This window comes from Fukomys damarensis, unplaced genomic scaffold (assembly GCF_012274545.1).
Source record: "Fukomys damarensis isolate Sample0158 unplaced genomic scaffold, DMR_v1.0_HiC HiC_scaffold_32, whole genome shotgun sequence".
NCBI classification, from domain to species: domain Eukaryota; kingdom Metazoa; phylum Chordata; class Mammalia; order Rodentia; family Bathyergidae; genus Fukomys; species Fukomys damarensis.
The window spans coordinates 25142055-25156484 of record NW_022900944.1 but is presented as its reverse complement, the minus strand read 5'-3'; the positions used below and the strand labels follow the sequence as shown (position 1 = coordinate 25156484).

At 37.1% G+C, this 14430-nt stretch overlaps 1 pseudogene; it reads left to right on the top strand.

The window, feature by feature from the left end:
• Nucleotides 1–571: 571 nt before the first annotated feature.
• LOC104854063 lies at nt 572–4384 on the top strand (annotated as a pseudogene).
• The last annotated feature ends 10046 nt before the right edge of the window (nt 4385–14430 follow it).

The following is a 14430-nucleotide window of genomic DNA, read 5'->3' as shown; positions in this document are numbered from 1 at the left end:
AAATGAACAGCTTAGGGAACTTATGGTATACCATGAAAAATAGTAATGTACATATCCTGAGCAGCTCAGAGGGTAAAAGGGTAGAAAAATATTTGAAGGCATAATAGCTGAAAATTTTCCAAATTTGATAAAATACATGAGCATCTAAGAAACTTAATGTAATCCAAGTAGGATAAACACAGAGATGTACACCCAAACAGACCATAACCAAACTAGTGGGTGCTGAGTACAAAGCAAAAGCTCAAAATTGACTGGAGGCTTTGAGACTCATGCATTGCTAGAGGAGTTTCAAAAGGTGCAGTTACTATTGAAATCAATTCCACAATTGCTACAGAATTAGCACATAACCTATAATTCCATTCTTATGTATACACATAGGAACTGAAAATTGGCAGTCAAGCAAATACTTGAACACACACACACACATAAATGTAACAGCAATATTTAGAGATGTCAACAGATAGACTCACTCCAAATGTTCATTACCTACTGAGGAAACAAACTGTGATATACACATCTGTTGGAATATTATTCGGTCATTAAAAGGAATGAAGTGTAGATCCATGCCACAATGTCGATGAACCCTGAGAATATTTTGCTAAGTAAAAGAAGCCAGACACAAAATGTTGCATATCTCATGGTCAACTTCACAGGAAATGCACGGTTATTTGGCCTTAGAAAAATACAACAGATAAATCAATGGAGACAGTAGATTTGTATTTTCTAGTGGTGAGAAACAGGGAGCAAAGAGGAGGAGTTGCCTGATATGTTTCTGTTTTCCTTTGGATGATGAATATGTTTTAGAGGTGGCGGTGGCACAGTATTACAAATATACTAAATGTCATTGGTTGGAACACGTGTAAAATGATTAATTTTATATTATGCAAAATGCAACTCAATTTTTTTTTAGCAAAACATTTAGTTTGGATATGCATAATGATAACTCTCATCATAGGGAATTTGCACCTGTATATGACATAAATAAAAAAGGAAGAGGCTGGATGTACCATGTAGCTCAATTTTTTAAAAAGCAAAAATTGATATCAGTAGCTTGGAAACAAATCTAAGATTTACAAGTGAAACCGTCCCTTAGGAAACATAACATTAGAATATTTGACATCACAAATGATGATACAAACCAAAAAAAAAAAAATTGAGCATCAAGAATTTTAAGGAAACTTTCAAAGAATTTCAAGAGCCTATTTTTGCATATTAAGATGCTTTGTAAATAATCTATATTTTACTGGATTTTATACCAGAGGAAGAGAAAGAAGGAAAGGAGGGAGGTAAAGATGATAAAAATGAAATCTGCCTACAAAGTCAATAAGAGATTTCTATTATTTATTATTTTAAATATTCTGAGTGTTAAAGCCTGGTGTTCAAGTATAATTGGCAGTATATTTATTTATATTTTGCATAAAGTCGTGATGCCTCTTACAACCTACAACATCTTGGCTTTACCAAAATACAGTAGATAAAATAATAATACCTTTTCAACTAATGCTTTCTTTGTGTTACAGTAATAACCCATTTATTTGCTTACCTTCATCAATCAATCCTTTGAATGTGTTGTGTTGAATTCAGAATATAAATAGTTAAACATTTCATTGTGATAAAGCTGAATTATGTTTGATGACAAAGGATTTAGCATCAACTTTCACATGAGTAAATAACGAAGAGTTTCTCTGGTGTGAAAAACTATAATGGTACATAAGATTCTAATGATATAATTGACAATGTGAAATAGGAAGAAAAGGGCTAAAGGTGTAGGGGAAGTGGGAAGGGTAGGGGAAATGTAATAAGGGAAAAGAAAAAAATTATGGGATCTTGTTTACAATTATAGTTTTTCTCACCAGAGAAACTATTCAGTATTTAAATGTGTGTCTTATTTATTTCACTTAAGAGTATATCCTCAATATGCATCCATTTTCCTATGAATGACTCTAGTTTCTCATTTTTTTATGGTTGAGTAGTACTTTATTTTATAGAGAAACCACATCTTCTTCATCCAGTCACCAACTGATGGGCAAATGGGCTGTTTCCAAGTTTTAGCTATTACAAACTGTGCCACTATATACATGGGTGCTCATATATCACTGTGATATGATTGTTTTAATTCTTTTGGAAAGATACCCAGCAGAGGGATGGCTGGGTCGAATGGAACCTCTAATCACAGCTCTTTGAGGTGTCTCCATATTGATTTCCATAGTGGTTGCACCAGTCTGCACTCCCACCAAAAGTGGAGAAGGGTTCCTTTCTCCTCACAACCCCACCAACATTTGTTATTGTTTGATTTCTTGATAGCAGCCATTCTTTGTGGGGTAAGATGGAACCTCAGCAATTTTTTCATCTGCACCTCTCAAATGACCAGTGATGTGGAACATTTTTTCATATATTTACTTGATGGTTTTACTTCTTTGTCTGAGGAATGTCTGTTCATTTCAGATGATTTTGAATTGGGTCTTTATATTTGGGGGATTGACTGTAAATAATATCCTAATGGTATAATTGACAATGTGAAATAGGAAGAAAAGGACTAAAGGTGTAGAGGAAGTGGGAAGGGTAGGGGAAAGGAAATAAGGAAAAAGATAACAATATGAGAAAATGAAAAAAATGGAAAAAAAGTTTTTGCAAATAGGGAGGGGAGGAGGGGATGAAGGGAGGGAAGGGACAATGGGAAAAATGAGAACCAAGATATATCATGTAAAGTTGCAAGATCCAAATGATGAATTTAACTGTACTGTATACCTAAAATGTACCAATAAACTCAATGAGAAAAAAAAAAAAGAAACATTAGTGACCTTTCAAAAGTTCACCATTAAGGAGTTAAAGGCACCCAAGACTCTTTAGCTGAGAGCTGTTACATGGGCAACAACTGGGTACAATCTAGGTTCACAGAATGGCAGGGCGCACCCCTCCTAATATGCCTAGTTGGTATCACCGGAAGGCAACTTGCTGCAGTCCTGGCAACCTCCTCCTCCCCTGCCGGTTGCTCCACCCCACTGGCACATCACCAGGCTGTGACTGTTGCCTCTGGCCTCAAAGGCGATTTAAATGCTCCTCTGTGCCGTGTGGTTGAGGGGAAACAACCTTTTCTTGAGTTTAGATGCTGGCCTGCAGGAGAAGATGCACTTTCTGCATGGGTGTAAGGCTGGCAATGACTATGGAGCTGACACATTTGCATTAGATTTCGTCTGATTTATCCTGAAATATATGTAAGAAAGATGTGCACTGCCAGGAAATGGGGAGTTAGATTACAGTCTCCAGCTATTATCTTCATTTATGAGAATAAAGTCAAGGGGAAGAATCACTAGCGCATTGTGCCAGTCCTAAACTTCTCCAAGTTCTCATATTGCACCAGAGCTGCTGAACAATTAAAGAGTAATCCACTATTATAGTTTATTCACACATGTGTGACTTATGTATTTCACCTAGGAGTATACCCTCAATATGTATCCATTTTCCTATGAATGAATCTAATTTCTCATTCTTTGTGGCTGAGTAGTATTCCATTTTATAGAAAAAAAACACATCTTCTTTATCCACTTTCCAACTGATGGGCAAATGGGCTGTTTGCAAGTTTTAGCTATTACAAACTGTGCCACTATAAACATAGGTGTGCATATATCATTCTGATGTGATTCTTTTAATTCTTTTAGAAAGATACCCAGCAGAGGGATGGCTGGGTCAAGTGAGATCCTAATGAGATAATTGACAATGTGAAATAGGAAGAAAAGGGCTAAAAGTGTAGGGGAAGTGGGAAGGGGAGAGGAAAGGTAATAAGGGAAAGGAAAAAAATAGGAGAAAATGAAAAAATGGAAATAAAGTGTTTGGAAATGGGGAAAGGAGGAGGGGGTGAAGGGAGGGCAGGGACAAGGGGAAAAAATGAGAACCAAGATCTGTCATGTGAAGGTACAAGATCCCAATAATGCATGCAACTGTACTGTATACCTAAAATGTACCAATACACTCAATGAGGAAAAGAAAAGAGTAATCCACGGCACAAGAGTTACCTGGAACAGGTATCCCCCAAACAGCTAGAGAAGTTGTTCGCTCTATTACGGGGTCACTTGTGTGCACAGTCTGGCCACGACGATGGAACGAATTCAGTGGGAAACCACCACTGACCCTGATGAAGATGTGAACAACCTAGATGACAAGGAGCTTGCCAGAAGGAAGAGCACCATGGATGAACTCTGAGAAAAAGCAGAAGAAGGAGAATGACCCAGATTTTGTTTACTACATCGATGCTGAGTTTGCACAAGATGAACTGCAGTCCTGCGGCTGGGACACAGATTCAGCTGATGAGTTTGAACACCAAACACTCAACTTATCGGGCCAGCAGCACCTTTGTGATTTTACAAACAACACAGACAGATTCTAGAAAAATCTATAAAGAACCCTCGGTTGTAAAACCAAGACATTTATACCTATTATGAAGGTGCAAAAGAAATACAGGAAAAACAGTATAGGAGTCTGCCGGTAAGGAGTTTGCACACTAATTGGAAGCTAACTCAGAGGACTTGTGAAAAGTGCATTAATACTTGTAAGCAGCAGAAAGGATTAGAGGCAGATGCTTCCCAAGGGCCAAAGAAGGTCAGAGCTTAGGTTACTATAGGGCAAAGTCGTCAGGGAAGACTTTTCCTTTTATTGGAGAGGTGGCCCTTTGCCTGGCGCTGCAATGGCAGTATTTAGCTAGAAGCTTATGTAGGATTCCACAGGAGAGCAACCAGAAAAAGAGGGGAAGTGGTAAAATGACAAAATAAAAAAAAATAGCAAATTTAGTTTCACAAGATCCGAAGGTGTTTATGGTTACAGGGAGTTCTCCTGTACGTCTTTATTTGTATTTAATTCTGTTTTGTGTGTGTTTAACTCTGGGGTGGAAGGGTCCCCTGAAAAGTGCCCTGCAGCTGCCAGTGGACAATTATGACAAACAGCAGGGGAATTTTGCCTCCCCCAGGATCAGGAAATACACACTAGAGACATTCTGGAACCCGGAGCTTCTTCCCATAAGTGGAGAGGTTGGTATGTCAAATGGGAAATCCACCATAATACACGATCAATAGAACTGCCAGTTTGTGCATGGAATTTGGAGGCATAAAGAAGGAGCTTTGTTTAACAAGGCTGTGTACAGATACATTTGTTCTTACTAGAATGTTATTTAATTGGAAGAAATGCTGCATTTTCTAGGGCTGAGGATGTAACTCAGGGGTGCCACCCACACCTGTCTGGTAAGCACAAGGTCCTGAGATCGATTGCCAATACTGGAAAAAAAAAAAGGAAATCCTATGCTTTCTACAAGGACATTAATACTCATTAAGTAAATCCACAGAAGCAATCTAGGTTCAGAGCACTTACTCTCCCCTCCTAGAGATTTATAGAATATATCATAAAAGTCGTAGGGTTTGAATAGCTTCTTACAGGAAAGTAGGAGTTTTGGTTTTATCTCATTACAGTACAACCGGAAGGGCAACCCAGGCTGAGCAAATTACAACAGCCAATGAAAAAGGTTGTGAGACGGTGTGTGAAGAAAGAGCCAGAGGAAAGAGGCCAAGTACAATGGGATAGCTGGGAAGGAGAAGAACAAGAGATAAGGTGACAAGCCAAATCAAGGATCTTTGAAAATACTGGATATCTGGACATTACTTTAATAATCATTTCCTAAGCTTCTTAACAGAAAGTTAAATACATTAGCTCATGCCATTAATCTTGAGCAATCTCTTTGATAAATCATATTTGATTTAGTACCCGGACCAAAAGAAAGTTCAGACTTTGGCCTGTATCCATGACAAATATAGCTTCATAGACTTTTGGTAAAATGTATATCATCACTAAGCAGTAAAGTTACTGAAATGAACATCTACAGTTTCATCATTCATTCCTTCATTTAAATATATACTGAATAGGTGCTCTGCACTAACCATTTTGATAAATTATCTAATTACATGAAAATGTATCAAAAATAAAATAGATGTGTTTTTCTAATTTCCACAGGCCAAAAGCGTTGCAACGAGTATGCCGGGATTTCCATAATCTCTACCCTGAATTACCTTGATAAATTTTGCATAATGTGTAGGATGTGTTTGAGACTGTGTGTGTTTGTGTGTGTGTGTGTGTGTGTGTGTGTGTCTGTGCACATATATGCTGATACCCTAGTAAAGTGGAGACCAGAACCTCTATTATTTGTGTTACAAGCTGTTTTCAGGAATAACACAAAACTTACTCCAAGGAGTGTTGACTCATCGGAATGACAAAACATGTCATCTTTGACATAATAAAGTATTCCTTTTTGAGAGGTCAGAAAACAATAGATAATTACATCTATAACTTCTTTGGAAAAAAATTATTGAACCTTCCAACTATGCCCCTTTATTGGTAAGTAGAGACTAAATAGGGCTACAGTTAAATTATAAATGAAAAAGAAATTATCCATGACACATGTGTTCTTGTCCTTGATGTGGATATTGGGTTTTGTCCAAACATATTTAATTTTGGTATAAAGGCTGCTGTTTCTTTTATCATTTGTTCTGCAAATTTCGTATTCTGAATGTTTCAATTTATTTTCCCACTCATCTCCCTCCCCTTTACACTACGAGTTGCTTAAAGGCAAGAACCACTTCTGATTAACCATTTTATGTCCATATTGTAGCATTTTTACAAGCATGGAGCAACATCTTCATAACTGTAGGAACTGGTAAAAAGGGAATGTGAGAGAAAGAGTATATAAGAGAGAGCATGAATGAATGAGTCAGTGAATCACTAATTAGGCAGCTGTCCATGGAGAACTTAACGTAAAGAAATCAATATTTTCATCTTCCACTTCACAAGAGAAATGTTTGAACGCTAGAGAATTTGAGTGATAAAATATTATACACCATTATAATTGTCACAAATTATGATGGAACATGCATTCTGCCATATAATTTCTGAAATTTCCAAGGAAGCTCTCCTCTTTCCTTTAAAGTCTTCTTAAAATGGGTGTAACCTGAAGGCTCAAGCATTGTATTTTACAAATAGCGAATGTGAAAGTGATCTGTGTTAAAAGAAAAACTCAATTTAATTTAATAGAATTTGCTTGAGCAAAGAAAAGTTAGTAAGAAGGGCACACAGAACAGAACTCAGATTTCACAAGAAGACAAAACTAGAAGTTCAGAGCTCTGCCTAGAAGAGTGAGCAAAGAGCTTTTAAAGGCTGAATGGCAGGTGTAAGCGAAGAAATCACCTGATGGGCCAAAGCTATGTGTCTGCCTTTGCAGGCACAGTGCAATCAGTTGGCTGCCTGTGATTGACTGAAACCTAGCTTTTCGTCACCACTCTCAAATTCAGCTTTAGTTTCTTTACATCCTAAATTATGTTGCAATTTGGTACCTAGAAACCAAATACATGGCCAAGGGCTGCCTGCTTATATTTAATTTGATAAAAGTAATACTTAATAATTTTCTAGAAGGGATGATTCCAAGAAAACTGGAACTTAATTATCACTCTAGCCTTATTTCCATTCATTTCATGGACAGAAATTTAGAAGTAAAAGTGTTGGGAATATCCATCTTCATGTTTGGATCTGTGCTCTTAACTTCATCTATGTGGGAAGGAGTTAAATAAATTTGGGGAAGGCATAAGAAGAAATAACATCTTCACAGACCATGAATTAACAAAACAGACTGAGTGAGGATCTGGAGTAAAGCTGAAAGAGATTTTGAAAAAATCATGACCAAAAAGCTTGAGTTGAACATTTAAGCAATGAGACCATAAGTTTCCCTGGGAGCAAATTTGCCTGCACATGCTACAATATAGATTTAACGTCAAAGAAATTTTCTGACTCTTTACAACCACTCACTCCCTCACTGGGCAACTCCAGATAAATATTTTAAAACATTATTTTTATCTCACACATGCAGTTTTACTCTTTTCTGGTTACCTATATTTGTGAAATTCTTCCATAATTTCCACTTTTATTCCAAAAGCAATTACAGATTTTTTTTACTCCAAAATATTGAGAAACAAAGCCAAGCTTGTATTACATTTCAGTGTTATCAGAATTGATATTCCTCATTTTTTAAAAAAAATTATTGGTACATTTAAGGTATACAATACAGTTAGAATCAGAAAAAGCATTTGACAAAAGTCAACACTTATTCATGATAAAAACCATGCAGAAAATTGGAATGCATGGTCTCGATCTCAACTTGATAAAGACTATCTATGAAAAACGAACAGCCAACATCATATTAAATGGTCTAAAACCGAAAACCTTCACACACTAAAATCAGGAAGAAGATAAGGATGGCCACTATCTACACTCCTGTTCAATATAGTTTTAGAAACATTAGCCACAGCAATTAGACGAGAAAGAAATAAAAGCAATAAAGATAGGAAATGAAGTTAAAGTGTCATTATTTTGCTGACGATATGATACTCTACATTGAATATCCAAAAAATTCCACCAAAAGACTTCTAGACTTAATTGACAGATTCAGGAGAGTAGCTGGATACAAGGATTGATATTTATGACAATAATTTGTAAATATCTGACCCTTCTAGCTTACTTTACAGAGAAATCGAGCTGCCTGTGTGTCTGGTTCAGCCCTTGCCTAAAATCCTACTGGAGTGCCTTCCCACAGTATCTTCTTCCTTACAGTAACATATATTGGGGCCGAGCCTTTTATTCCAAGAGCGTTCCATGAGGAACCTGCTTCCTCTGATCCCCAACTTCACTGTACATGTACAATGCAACTCTGGCTTCAGAATTTGCCCTACACTAGGCTGGGTTTACTATCTTCTAATCAGTGCTTTTCCTCTATGAATTATTCCTCTGTTGGATGCAAGTAACAAAAAATTTTAAAACTATATTAAAGAAAAAAATACATTGCTTAGTATCACACATACACTGAGTGAAATGTTTAGGGCCAGGCTGAATTCAGTGCTTTGGAGGATAGCGTTAGGAATTATGCCATCTCCATCTGCTGTTCAGTGTCATCTTTTCCTTGTGTTGACATAATTCTCAAGCTGCAGATGGTAGCAAGGTAACTGCGGAAGTATTATTTTCAAATCATCTCACAGGGAAGCTCCTCTGAGAAAGGACATCCTCTTTCTATTAGTTTTTCCAATGCCTTCAGCTTTGTTCTGATTTATTGGCCTAGATTATGAATATATAATAGTGCCATTTGTTCATAAGTGCTATATTTCAGAACCCCAGTGGATATCTAAAGCAATGGATAGTACAGACCCTGTGCACACTATATTTACTCCTATTCACAAATATACTCATGATAGTTTAATATGTAAATTAGGCACAATAAAAGGTTCACAATAACTACTAATAAAACAAAAATTTTAACAATATAGTATAATAGAAGTTGTACAAATGTGTTCTCTCTCTCTCTCAAAATATCTTATTGTACTAGTCATCTTCCTGTTATTTTGGCATACATGTTCAGTAAGCTCAGTCCATGGCCCCAAGACAAAATGACATGGTGGAAGGGCCTGACAGAGGAAGGTTGCTCATGTCACAGTGGTCAGGAGACAAAGACAGGAGAGGAGCCTGAGAAAAAGATTTACACTTCAAGGTCACACTCTCAGTTACCTGCCTCTTCTGACCTACTCCTACCTCCTAACACCACATCAGCTAGTAGAGTGATGAGTATAGTACTCCCACGATACAATCACCTTCCACAAGTCCCACTTCTGAACACATGAGTCTTTTGGGGGACTCTCTAGATCTAAACTATAACACTTACTGTATAATACTTTCAACTCTTCATTAAAGAAAACTTTTTCTTTGGCATATCTGTAGGCCAGTGTCACTACTCTTCTGTTTATGGCCATTATTAAGCAAATTAAAGGTTGCTTCTAAACAAGTACTACATTATTAAGACAGTCTACCTAGTAACCACCACAGCTGCTAAGTAAGTAATGGTAGTGGCAGGAGTATATTCAGGGTGGATATGATGCATAAGGGGAAGATACATATCCCAGCTCAACTGGGGCCGTGTGAGATTTTATTACAATACCCAAAATGGCAAGCAATTAAAAACTTTGAAATGATTATTTCTGAAAATTTCTATTTTAATACTTTCAAATGGTAGTTGACCACAAATAATTGAAACCATCAAAAGTGCTTCTGTAAGTAAGGTGGAACTAATGCACTGACCGTTAATCCACATGTCTTTGGTCAATGGTCCTTGGGTCTGTGATTTCAACATTCTTGGCAATATAGGGCAGGTCAGAAGCTTTACCAAACTACCATAGAAAAGTGAATATTAGTATGAAGGAAAGGTGGTAGAAGCCACACAAAAATGTCTTCTATCACCTTCCTTTTGAGAAAATTGCTTTATTCATCTGCATTTTCCCCACATTCCTGCTAAGGTCCCCTTCTTGTGGATTACTTCTCTCCCTTCCGTCAACCAAGTTACAGCAGCAAAGTCCTGAAGTTCAATATTAATTGGCCTCTAGAGAGAAAACTATAGACAGGACACAAACAGTAAATTTCTCAGTTCAATAATCTCTTCCCACCATCTCTTTCTATAACATATACAAGTAATATAGCAGCATGAGGAGAATTTTACAAGATCTTCACAAGGCAATATGTTACCAAGTAGGCACTCAATAAATATTCGTTGATAGATTTTAAAGTCCCACTAAACCACTTCCTCAGAGTCCCCCTGGCCCAATTAATATCTTTGTAAGAAAAGACAAATCTACAGAGCCATGCTTAAAAAAATTGTAGATTGATTTTGTATGTAGCTTAGTCTATAATCTTGAAAATATATACTGCTTGGAGAGGTACTCAAGGTAGTTTGTCATTCCCATCTTGTATCTTTAGCATTGATAAAGGATATGATGGGGAAAAGAAGAGAATTTGCAAATAAATAGTATAGCAGCAAACATGGATAAACTAGAAAAACTAAGAATATCAATTTGTTTTCTAAGACCTTTTGTGAAAGCAAGTTGGGCTTTGTAAAGAACGAGATGTTTTTATTCTGTTTTCTTTTTATGGAAAGAGGCAAACACAGAAAGGAAACAAATTTTTGACAAGCAGAAGTGGGATGTCCAACAATGCAGCTGCATTTTAATTTTCACAGAAGTGTGTCTCTAAGGTAGGTCTAGCATTTACCATAGTATGGCTTTTCAAAAAAATGATTTTCTTTCTGTGAATCTCAAATTCTTCATCTGTGAAAGAAGAATGCAACAACAGCTATTTTGACACAATTATTATGAAGATCATCTGCAAACTATTACTTTGTTTTTATTTCCAATAAGTTTACATACTGGTTAAAGGCACAGACTGGGGTGGAAAACACAGAAGGTGATGAAAAATACATCTCAGCTCCCCCTCCTGTTAACTATGTGACTTTTGAGAAATCCCTAAAATTGGGGATGAGGTTTGCACTGGTGTAAGTAAAAGTTTGCCCGATGTGTGCGTGTACATGCTGAGGATGCTTCTGAAATGATCCTCAGGATCTTAAATGCTGTAGAAATTACTGTGACCATCAAGGGAGAAACAGGAGAGTTGTTAAAACATAAGGAAAGCAACATTATTTGTAAACAATAATATTAATAATAGTAAAGCGACCATAAATTACCACCTTGATAGTAATTCCTTATGCAAAATAAAAGAGTATTTTCTAGGATTATTTTTCTTGTAGGACTTACAGAATAGGAGCACTCTGGAATTGAGTTTTTTTTTCTTTATCATTCTCGGCTATAAACATGGATAAATTGCAACCTTCTCTGTTTTACAGGACTTTGTTTGTTTGTTTTCTGTAAAAGTGAAGAATAAAAGCTGGATGTATATCCAGGGCTTGCCCAGCATGTGTGAAGTTGTGCATTTAATCACCAGTACTACAGAGATAGAGAGAGAGAGAGAGAGAGAGAGAGAGAGAGGGAGAGAGGGAGAGGAAGATGAGGATATATATATATATATCTCATGATATCATTTCAAATCAGTAATGAAATCTTACACAATATTTGGTATAAGGACTACTAAGCATCAGTACTACTTTACTATTAACATCTATCATTGTAATCAAGTCGCCCGAATCATACATAAATCACTGGTACATCGAGGAGAATCAGCCACATCATCTCCTTCACTGCCCCGAGCTTTGCTGCAATTCACTTGAGAAGTGGACGTAGAGCTATTTAATGATCATCCGCTGTCAATCCTCTCCACTGGGACTGAGTGATGTTTCTATCTTAGGCTAGAATTTTCTGCCCCATCAGCATTTAGAGCTAGCTAGCACTTAAGGACTGGTTAGAACAGAAGTGGTAAACAGGTTTACTTTGAAGGGCTTCTTTGGAAGGGTTCCCACCAAAAAGCAATTTTTCTTTAGCCACCAGATACTGTCAAAACCTTATAGAAACTCATGCGGTAGAAACTTTACAAAGTACTCATGTCAGCTGAGTGGATGCTATTTTGAAATGTTACAGAACACGGCCTTTTCTTATCCACAATAGTGTCCCTTGCCTTTCCATTGTTGTTCCTTTTATTTCTTTGATTTCCTATCATAAGTTAGGATGAAGAATGCTAAAACAGCGTCATTTCTAGCCACCCGTTAAACTACTTTCTTCCTCCATGTGTCAGAGCAATCTGAGGCACAGATAGTAAATGTAGTTATCAAAACCACAAAGCAAACGTTCCTCTCATTTTCAAACACTGTGACCACAAGAGTAGATACTATCACCGACCCCTCGGAAAAAATGTGCCCTGGAAGCAAATAAATTGGAAAATGCTCAAAGGGCAAACATGAAGAATCCTACTTTGAGTAGGAAAAAAAAAGGGGGCAAAGTAGAAAAACCAGTTACTGATGACAGAAGTTATTGTTTACAGTGAAGTCTATGATAAAAATTTCAATTGGACTTTGATCTCTTTTATGCGACCTTCTTAGGATTAATAACCAGAGTGGTTCTTTGTTTTGCAGCTGCTTAAAATCAGTGAGTTTCTTCCCCAGACAGGGATTTTATTTTCTATATAAAGAATATCATCTTATCTGGTCAGGTCAATACAGCCTTGTGTATATTCCATATTTACTTTTGGTTTAATGAAAAGTACTCCCAGGCTTGGGAATCAGAAAATCATTTCAGTCTTCATGTTAATAATCTGTAAGTAGAGCAATTTCGATAAATTCTGTCTTCTGCAAAGATGCGTACACAATGCTTTGGTTTGTATCTAGAAATCTCACAAGTCTCATGCACTCATAGGCAGAGCTTTTAGACAGGGATTCTGTTATGGGAAATTATAGCTGATCAGTTGTCAGGAGACGAGGTTTGGCGGAGAAGTAGATCAATGGAAGAATATATCTCCCTGCACTTTCTTTTGCTGTCTGCTTCCTGGCTGCCCTGACATGAGCAACTCTTCTGCCCTGCTCCTCTGCTATGCTGCTTCTCCTTGGGAGTCTAGTGACCATGGAATGAAAGAAACATGAGCCAAAATAAGCTCATCCTGCCAGAAGGAAATAGACTAACACACACTCAAATAAACTTTCTACAAACAAATTCATGAAAAAGAAAAGGTTAAAGATGTTCCTTTTTTTTTTTTTTTTTTAGCCCTGTTTAGCACTGAACTACACCTCCAGCCTTTTTTAGTCCCCAGGATAGGTTGAAATTTAAGATCCGCCTGCCTCAGCCTGCCAAGCAGAAAGCAGCTAGGATTAAAGGCACAAGTCATGTCTCTGGCCAAAAAGGGTTTTGGAAGCAATGACAACTGATGTCAGATTCACAATTTTTTCTTATTAGTGCCTTCCAAAGCAACCCTTGGGAGTTCTTGGAGCTTAAAATACAATATAATCCCATTAAATTCAATCCCTCTTATAGATTGAAAAATAATTTATTTTCCAAAAATATCCACATCCTCACCCCTGGAGTTTGTAAGTATTATATTTGAAACAAACAAACAAACAAAAGGATCTTAGCTGATGTGATTGAAGCTAAGCATCTGTAGATGAGAAAACTCACATAGCCAAATAATTCCCACATTTTATATAACACTAACCTGTCAGGAATGTGCAGCGGTTCGTCTTCCCTGAAAAGCACTTGCTCCTTACTGGCACTGAGCATTTGAACAACAACCACAATCTGCAGGATAATAATCATGACTTCCTGCATCACTCAGAAAAGAGTGAACAGAATATACGCAATCAACCAAAAAGATGTATCACATTAAAAAGATATTGGCTTAGAAATTATTGGGAGACCTGAGAGTACGAATTCCCAGCTGAGTTCCGAGGCATAGCTGCCAAAGTAACAGTGTAGGATGAGTGTAGTGAAGGGCTGCTGTCCCTGAATGAAAATCAGGCATTTGCAAAATCAGAAAGTTATCTGCTGAATTGCTGACATGGCCACTGGCTCCAAAAATATACTGTCTCTGGACCATAATATACAACAGAGAGTGCAGCTATCTCATTCTCTCCTCTCCCCTGACTTGTTCCAAACA